This window comes from Salvelinus fontinalis, unplaced genomic scaffold, assembly GCF_029448725.1.
Source record: "Salvelinus fontinalis isolate EN_2023a unplaced genomic scaffold, ASM2944872v1 scaffold_0217, whole genome shotgun sequence".
Taxonomy (NCBI): Eukaryota; Metazoa; Chordata; class Actinopteri; order Salmoniformes; family Salmonidae; genus Salvelinus; species Salvelinus fontinalis.
In genome coordinates this window covers 225,482-235,210 of record NW_026600426.1, presented here as the reverse complement: position 1 = coordinate 235,210, position 9,729 = coordinate 225,482, and positions in this window count along the sequence as shown.

The window sequence follows — 9,729 nt, the reverse complement described above, 5'->3', positions numbered from 1 at the left end:
GCTCGTGCGTCATGAAAATGGATTCCTGGGCTGAACATGCTAACAACAAGGGTCTAAATGATGGGCTTTATGGAACTTTTCAGTCATTTATTGTCGATCTGGGGATCCTGGGAGTGCAATCTGATGAAGTTATTCGAAGGTAAGTGCATATTTATAGTGTTTTGTAGCTTTTGTTTATTTTGAAATCTGACACAGCGGTTGCATAGAGGATAAGTTTATCTTTAATTATGTGAATAACACTTGCATCTTTTATCAGTGTTTATTATGAGTATTTCTGCAAAATCACCAGATGTTTTGGAATCAAAACATTACTGCACGTAACGCGCCAACGTAAACTGAGATTTTTTTATATATATATATATGCACATTATCAAACAAAACATAAATGTATTGTGTAACATGATGTTATATGACTCATCTGATGAAGATGTTCAAAGGTTAGTGATTAATTTTATCTCTATTTGTGGGTTTTGTGAAAGCTACCTGCGCTGTGAAAGAAATGTCTGTGCTTTTTTGGATTTGGTGGTGAGCTAACATGAATATACGTGGTGTTTTCGCTGTAAAACATTTAAAAAATCGGACATGTTGGCTGGATTCACAAGATGTTTATCTTTCATTTGCTGTATTGGATATGTTAACTTCTTTGGGATACATCCCCCCCCCCTTCTCTCAATTTCCGCCTGAAGACATACCCAGATCTAACTGTCTGTAGCTCAGGCCCAGAAGCAAGGATAGGCAAATTCTTGGTATCATTTGAAAGGAAACACTCTGAAATTTGTGGAAATGTGAATTGAATGTAGGAGAATATAACACCATAGATCTGGTAGAAGAAAATACAAGGAAATAAACGTACGTTTTCTGTTTTTATTGTTGTTGCATCATCTTTCAACTGAACAAGAACAGGCAAACATTCAGATATGATGCTGGGGATCATTTTGATGCAGAACATAAGATGGCAACAGTATTAGAAAAAAGTTTCAAAAAGATATCTTCAGGAACGAGTGAGCTACATGACATTGAGCATGTAGTCACCCAGGTGTCCCACACAAGTTGCCCAAATGTACACAAGTGGCCAAATTGGTACAGTGATACATTTTGAAGTAAATTACTATATACAAAATACTAAAATGCTATTCTAACACACCCCCCAAAAAAATAAAATAAATAATAATATGAACATTTGAAAAAAAATAACAAGGGTAACTATTTCCAGACATTCAATGTATAATATACAATATTGTGAAGACCCTCAGTCCTCTACATAATATTGTTCTGCTGATGCCATGCCCAATAGCAGTCTCTTTCTGCTGTAAGCAGAGGGTTACTGAACAGGTGGTGCAGGTGATGGGGCATTTCCTGTGACAAAGGACACATCAACGCCTCCCCACTGTGCCCTTTTTGCCCTGAGGCACATTCATGCCTGCAGAGATTAATCTGGGCAGGTGAACAGCACTGGTTGGAGCAGAAGGGGCAGAGGTAGAGGGGGCAGAAGTAGAGGGGGCAGAAGTAGAGGGGGCAGAGGTAGAGGGAACAGAGGTAGAGGGGACAGAAGGTGCTGCAGTAGACTTGCTGTAGCAAGCAAGCTCCTGGATGAGCAGCTCTTGGAAGGCTAGCTGTGAGATGTGGGGCTGTCCACGGCTCTTAGCCATTTCCTTCTGGAGGATGAAGGAATTCACCACAGCAATGTCAATGAAGTGATAGAAAAATGTCTTGTACCATTTCATTGTCTTGTGGAGCACATTGTAGTAGCCAGTCAGTGCATCTGACAGGTCCACACCTCCCATGCTCTTGTTGTAGTCCTTGATAGCTAAAGGAATGGGGACATTTTTGGTGGTCCATGCCCCGGCACCGTCTTTCACACGCCTGATGACGTGTTCCCCACTGAAGGACTTGTGGATACTGGAGCACATGACCACCTCTCTGGTATCCATCCACTTCACAAACAGCAGGCCGTCTTGGCGAATCCATCTCATGGTCCCCCGCTCAGCACGCTTAGGCATGTCGTTCACCTTTGTCTTCGGAAAGCCCACTCTGTTGGTCCGAATAGTGCCACAAGCCCACACCTCCAGCTTCCTCAGGTCTGCAAACAGGGTAGGGCTAGTGTAGAAGTTAACCACAAAAAGTTTGTAGCCCTTCCCTAGCAGCTGAAAATCTAATAACTGCAGAACAGAATCATAACTGAGTCCCTTACCGGTCGCAAAACTGCTCTTTCCCTCATAGACAAAAAAATTGCACGTGTATGCACACGCAGAATCAGCCAAAACAAACAGCTTGTAACCCCACTTAGTTGGTTTATTACGCATTAATTGCTTTAGGCCAATTCTGGCCTTTGAGGCTACCATCCTCTCATCGATGGACAGGTTCTGGGCAGACTGAAAATAAGTCTTGCATGCCTCAACGATGCTAGGATATAGAGGTTTTATTTTGCAAAGCTTATCAAACCTTGCTGTGCCTCTCTTCTTCTTGTTGCCTTCATCAACTTCTGGGTGACTGATGTGAAGCGCCCGTGAGATTGTCAGAAACCTTTTGCAAGACATGACAGTGGAGGGGAAAGGCAGTTGATAGAGGGGAGCAGTTTTCCAGTAGTCTTTCAGGGTTTTCAGCTTCACAATACCCATGTAAATGACCATTGACAGGAAACAAAAAAGATCTGACATGGAAATGGGCTTCCATCCCTCTTTCTTGCCTGCCTGCTTCTTAGCACCATACTTGTTAGTGTTCAACACCAGGGAATCAACAACAGATGAGGTGAAAAACAGCTGGAAAAGTTGCATGGGGCTATACTTGGATGTCATATCCAGCTGAGGGCCTGATTGCCTCTTTGGTCTGAATAATGGAGGTGGAGGCGCCACATCCTCCTCCAGCACAGAGTGCCAACGACCTGCCTCCTCTCTGATTGCAGGTGTATCTCTTCCCCGTCACAGACTTCACACATGGCAGGGTGGGGGTAGATGTGGAGCCGGAGACAGCAGGGGTCCGGCTAGATGAACGAGCTCCCCTGGGGGATGGGCAACTTGGCAGTGGGGACTCCCAATCAGAATCGGAGGGACTGTGAAATAAAGACACAGACACACAGATTATATATAGAGTAGTGAAACTCAATCATTTTGAGGATCTGTGGTTCTATTCCATGTTTAGATAAAATAAATGTAAAAAATAGCTCATATATACAGACAGACAGATTATATATAGAGTAGGGAATCTCAATCATTTTGGGGATCTGTGGTTCTATTCCATGTTTAGATAAAATAAATGTAAAAAATATCTCATATATACAGACACACAGATTATATGTAGAGTAGGGAAACTCAATCATTTTGGCATTATTTTCAAACAACGGCATGAGAGTTACTTACCAATCGAGAATTGCGTCTTCTCCATACAAAAACATATCCTCAAATTGGGAGTCCAAACTTGACACACAATCTGATACATCTTCTTGTAAATCTGTGTCACTTTCTCTATCAATCTCGTCAATAATTGCCAGGAGATCTGTATAGCTGGACTTTGCCTTCGATTTTCCAGATTTACTCGCCATAATTATTTAAATAAAATAGAGGAAAATGATCTTGACTCAAATACTGCTACGCGCAAACAACGTGGCTCCTTCGGGGAGAAATTTCAATGGCGAATGTCTGCGTAACGCACGACTTTCGTTCAAGACCGGGTCTTCCCGGATATAATCATTAAATATTGGCGTTTACCTCAGCTCATTGGCTCTCTACCAAGCTAGATTTCAAGACGATCAGTGGTCATTGGGCCAAAATACAGTCAATCAAACAAGCACTGGTCATATCATTGGCGCGCAATGAGGTCATTGTTTGGTGTGTTCAAATCAGTTCCTTTCGGTCAATACGTCCCGTAGAAATAACCATCATGTATGGTTGTGTATGGTTGTGTTACTAACAAACAGCTACCGGCTACCGTCCCACCTAGCCTAGAGAAGTTAATGTGTGAAAGTCAAATATTTCAAAAATATATTTTAGAATTTCCCGCGCTGACTTTTCAGTGGAATGTGGGGGGGGTTCTGCTAGCGGAACCCCAGTCCTAGAAAGGTTACCCTCTACTTCATCACCCTCCCGGATCCGGGATCCTCCTCATCAAAAAAGCTGACTAGCCTAGCCTAACGGGACAGGGATATCATATAATAAAGTTTTCATGAAATCACAAGTCCAACACAGCAAATGAAAGATAAACATCTTGTGAATCCAGCCATCATTTCCGATTTTTAAAATGTTTTACAGCGAAAACACTATGTATTTCTATTAGCTAACCACAATAGCCAAACACACACCCGCATATTTTCACCATGTTTCCACCGCATAGGTAGCTTTCACAAAACCGACAAAATAGAGATAAAATTTGTCACTAACCAAGAAACAACTTCATCAGATGACAGTCTTATAACATGTTATACAATACATTTATGTTTTGTTCGAAAATGTGCATATTTGAGGTATAAATCATAGTTTTACATTGCAGGCACCATCAAAAATAGCACCAAAGCAGCCAGAATAATTACAGAGAGCAACGTGAAATACCTAAATACTCATCATAAAACATTTATGAAAAATACATGGTGTACAGCAAATGAAAGATAAACATCTTGTGAATCCAGCCAATATTTCCGATTTTTTAACTGTTTTACAGCGAAAACACAATATAGAATTATTAATCACTAATCTTGAACAAATTCAGAAGATGACAGTCTTTAGAACATCATGTTGTACAATACAATTATGTTTTGTTCGAAAATGTGCATATTTATAGCTACAAATCCTGGATCTGCTAACGTCTTACATGTTTTACCGAAGCCAGAAAGACATGCGATGGGTTACGAAAATAGCTCTAGTTACAGATTGGTAGCCCCGATTTGAAATCCGACTTCGTTCTTGAAAAGCAGATAAGTAGGGGAAGATTTTATATACAGAAATGTATTTTCTGTAAAATGTTGCGAACGGTGTCAAAACGGCATTTGTTTGGTAAAGTTTAAATAACACATGGTAGTGCATTTAGTAAAACTGCTGTAACGTAAGTTCCATACTGAATAAACCTTCTCCGCATTTGATAGGCAGAGAAGTAGAGGAAGTTTTAATCCAATATATGTTTGTCAAACTCTTTGGTTTAATCGTCTAAATTATAGTTGTTTTGAATTGAATGAATCTGCTAACTTCTTATGTTACATCCCTGAACAAGGGGGGAAAGAATCACAATTGTGATACGGAATGTTTACTTATTGAACTTTTAGTGCAATCATTTTACATAAGTAACACATTTTACAGAATAACAGATCTACAGCCAATATGAGCTGGGCTGTGCATTGGGTGAGAGCGGCACGCTCCCCTGAAGATTGGCATGGGGTTTGGGCTGACGCAGGGAATCACTGGCTTTGGCTACAGTAATCTGCTCAGTTCCCACCCTTTGTTGTGGGGTTACAGTTCTCAGTTCTTCTATTCTTTTAAGTATTCCGGCTGTTTCAATATCATGGTCAGTTTGCCATGTTTTGTTATCTATGCCACTGATCATCTCTGTCATTTTGTCTTTAAGTAGCAACAATTCCGACATGCCTCCATCTTCTAACTCTGCAACTTCCTCTCTTTCAAGGAACATCATAATGTGAGTCATCAATGATATGGTAGGAGACCAGCACAGCCTCTTGTTGAAAAGCGGCTGGAGGTGACAACAACAGTTCAAGACCTGCCTGCTGAGGAGATGAACTTGCCTGCTGAAAATTTGCCTGATGATCATCCACCTATCGTCCACTGTAAAATGTTGCGAAAGGGTTCAAAACGGCATTTGTTTGGTAAAGTTGAAAAAACAAGAGTAGGGGTAGATTTTATATAGAAAACATTGTTTTCTGTAAAATGTTGGGAAAGGGTGTTCAAAACGGCAGTTGTTTGTGAAAGTTGAAAAAACACATGGTAGTGCATTTAGTAAAACTGCTGTAATGTAAGTTCCATACTGAATAAACCTTCTCCGCATTTGACAAGCAGAGAAGTAGAGGGAAGTTTTAATCCAATATATTTTTGTCAAACTCTTTGGTTTAGTGGTCAAAATGATAGTTGTTTTGAATTTAATGAATCTGCTAACTTCTGACATTTTTTACCGAAGCCAGAAAAACAGGCGAAGGGTTACAAAAATAGCTCTAGTTACAGATTGGTAGACCCGATTTGAAGTCCGACTTGTTGCTTGAAAAGCAGAAGAGTAGGGGTAGATTTTATATAGAAAACATTGTTTTCTGTAAAATGTTGGGAAAGGGGTCAAAACGGCAGTTGTTTGTGAAAGTTTAAAAAACACATGGTAGTGCATTTAGTAAACCTGCTGTAACGTAAGTTCCATACTGAATAAACCTTCTCCGCATTTGACAAGCAGAGAAGTAGAGGGAAGTTTTAATCAAATATATTTTTGTCAAACTCTTTGGTTTAGTGGTCAAAATGATAGATGTTTTGAATTTAATGAATCTGCTAACTTCTGACATTTTTTACAGAAGCCAGAAAAACAGGCGAAGGGTTACAAAAATAGCTCTAGTTACAAATTGGTAGACCCGATTTGAAATCCGACTTGTTGCTTGAAAAGCTGATGATTAGGGGTAGATTTTATATAGAAAACATTGTTTTCTGAAAAATGTTGGGAAAGGGGTCAAAACGGCAGTTTTTGTGAAAGTTGTTTTGAATTTAATGAATCTGCTAACTTCTGACATTTTTTACCGAAGCCAGAAAAACAGGCGAAGGGTTACAAAAACAGCTCTAGTTAAAGATTAGTAGACCCGATTTGAAATCCGACTTGTTGCTTGAAAAGCTGAAGATTAGGGGTAGATTTTATATAGAAAACATTGTTTTCTGTAAAATGTTGGGAAAGGGGTCAAAACGGCAGTTGTTTGTGAAAGTTTAAAAAACACATGGTAGTGCATTTAGTAAAACTGCTGTAACGTAAGTTCCATACTGAATAAACCTTCTCCGCATTTGACAAGCAGAGAAGTAGAGGGAAGTTTTAATCTATTATATTTTTGTCAAAGTCTTTGGTTTAGTGGTCAAAATGATAGTTGTTTTGAATTTAATGAATCTGCTAACTTCTGACATTTTTTACCGAAGCCAGAAAAACAGGCGAAGGGTTACAAAAATAGCTCTAGTTACAAATTGGTAGACCCGATTTGAAATCCGAATTGTTGCTTGAAAAGCTGAAGATTAGGGGTAGATTTTATATAGAAAACATTGTTTTCTGTAAAATGTTGGGAAAGGGGTCAAAACGGCAGTTGTTTGTGAAAGTTTAAAAAACACATGGTAGTGCATTTAGTAAAACTGCTGTAACGTAAATTCCATACTGAATAAATCTTCTCCGCATTTGACAAGCAGAGAAGTAGAGGGAAGTTTTAATCTAATATATTTTTGTCAAAGTCTTTGGTTTAGTGGTCAAAATGATAGTTGTTTTGAATTTAATGAATCTGCTAACTTCTGACATTTTTTACCGAAGCCAGAAAAACAGGCGAAGGGTTACAAAAATAGCTCTAGTTACAAATTGGTAGACCCGATTTGAAATCCGACTTGTTGCTTGAAAAGCTGATGATTAGGGGTAGATTTTATATAGAAAACATTGTTTTCTGAAAAATGTTGGGAAAGGGGTCAAAACGGTAGTTTTTGTGAAAGTTGTTTTGAATTTAATGAATCTGCTAACTTCTGACATTTTTTACCGAAGCCAGAAAAACAGGCGAAGGGTTACAAAAATAGCTCTAGTTACAGATTGGTAGACCCGATTTGAAATCCGACTCGTTGCTTGAAAAGCAGAAGATTAGGGGTAGATTTTATATAGAAAACATTGTTTTCTGTAAAATGTTGGGAATGGGGTCAAAACGGCAGTTTTTGTGAAAGTTGTTTTGAATTTAATGAATCTGCTAACTTCTGACATTTTTTACCAAAGCCAGAAAAACAGGTGAAGGGTTACAAAAATAGCTCTAGTTACAGATTGGTAGACCCGATTTGAAATCCGACTTGTTGCTTGAAAAGCAGAAGATTAGGGGTAGATTTTATATAGAAAACATTGTTTTCTGTAAAATGTTGGGAAGGGGTCAAAACGGCAGTTTTTGTGAAAGTTGTTTTGAATTTAATGAATCTGCTAACTTCTGACATTCTTTACCGAAGCCAGAAAAACAGGCGAAGGGTTACAAAAATAGCTCTAGTTACAAATTGGTAGACCCGATTTGAAATCCGACTTGTTGCTTGAAAAGCTGATGATTAGGGGTAGATTTTATATAGAAAACATTGTTTTCTGAAAAATGTTGGGAAAGGGGTCAAAACGGCAGTTTTTGTGAAAGTTGTTTTGAATTTAATGAATCTGCTAACTTCTGACATTTTTTACCGAAGCCAGAAAAACAGGCGAAGGGTTACAAAAATAGCTCTAGTTACAGATTGGTAGACCCGATTTGAAATCCGACTCGTTGCTTGAAAAGCAGAAGATTAGGGGTAGATTTTATATAGAAAACATTGTTTTCTGTAAAATGTTGGGAATGGGGTCAAAACGGCAGTTTTTGTGAAAGTTGTTTTGAATTTAATGAATCTGCTAACTTCTGACATTTTTTACCAAAGCCAGAAAAACAGGTGAAGGGTTACAAAAATAGCTCTAGTTACAGATTGGTAGACCCGATTTGAAATCCGACTTGTTGCTTGAAAAGCAGAAGATTAGGGGTAGATTTTATATAGAAAACATTGTTTTCTGTAAAATGTTGGAAAGGGGTCAAAACGGCAGTTTTTGTGAAAGTTGTTTTGAATTTAATGAATCTGCTAACTTCTGACATTTTTTACCAAAGCCAGAAAAACAGGTGAAGGGTTACAAAAATAGCTCTAGTTACAGATTGGTAGACCCGATTTGAAATCCGACTTGTTGCTTGAAAAGCAGAAGATTAGGGGTAGATTTTATATAGAAAACATTGTTTTCTGTAAAATGTTGGAAAGTGGTCAAAACGGCAGTTTTTGTGAAAGTTGTTTTGAATTTAATGAATCTGCTAACTTCTGACATTTTTTACCAAAGCCAGAAAAACAGGTGAAGGGTTACAAAAATAGCTCTAGTTACAGATTGGTAGACCCGATTTGAAATCCGACTTGTTGCTTGAAAAGCAGAAGATTAGGGGGAGATTTTATATAGAAAACATTGTTTTCTGTAAAATGTTGGGAAAGGAGTCAAAACGGCAGTTTTTGTGAAAGTTGTTTTGAATTTAATGAATCTGCTAACTTCTGACATTTTTTACCGAAGCCAGAAAAACAGGCGAAGGGTTACAAAAATAGCTCTAGTTACAGATTGGTAGACCCGATTTGAAATCCGACTCGTTGCTTGAAAAGCAGAAGATTAGGGGTAGATTTTATATAGAAAACATTGTTTTCTGTAAAATGTTGGGAAAGGGGTCAAAACGGCAGTTTTTGTGAAAGTTGTTTTGAATTTAATGAATCTGCTAACTTCTGACATTTTTTACCGAAGCCAGAAAAACAGGCGAAGGGTTACAAAAATAGCTCTAGTTACAGATTGGTAGACCCGATTTGAAATCCGACTTGTTGCTTGAAAAGCTGAAGATTAGCGGTAGATTTTATATAGAAAACATTGTTTTCTGTAAAATGTTGGGAAAGGGGTCAAAAATGGCAGTTGTTTGTGAAAGTTTAAAAAACACATGGTAGTGCATTTAGTAAATCTGCTGTAAAGTAAATTCCATACTGAATAAACCTTCTCCGCATTTGACAAGCAGAG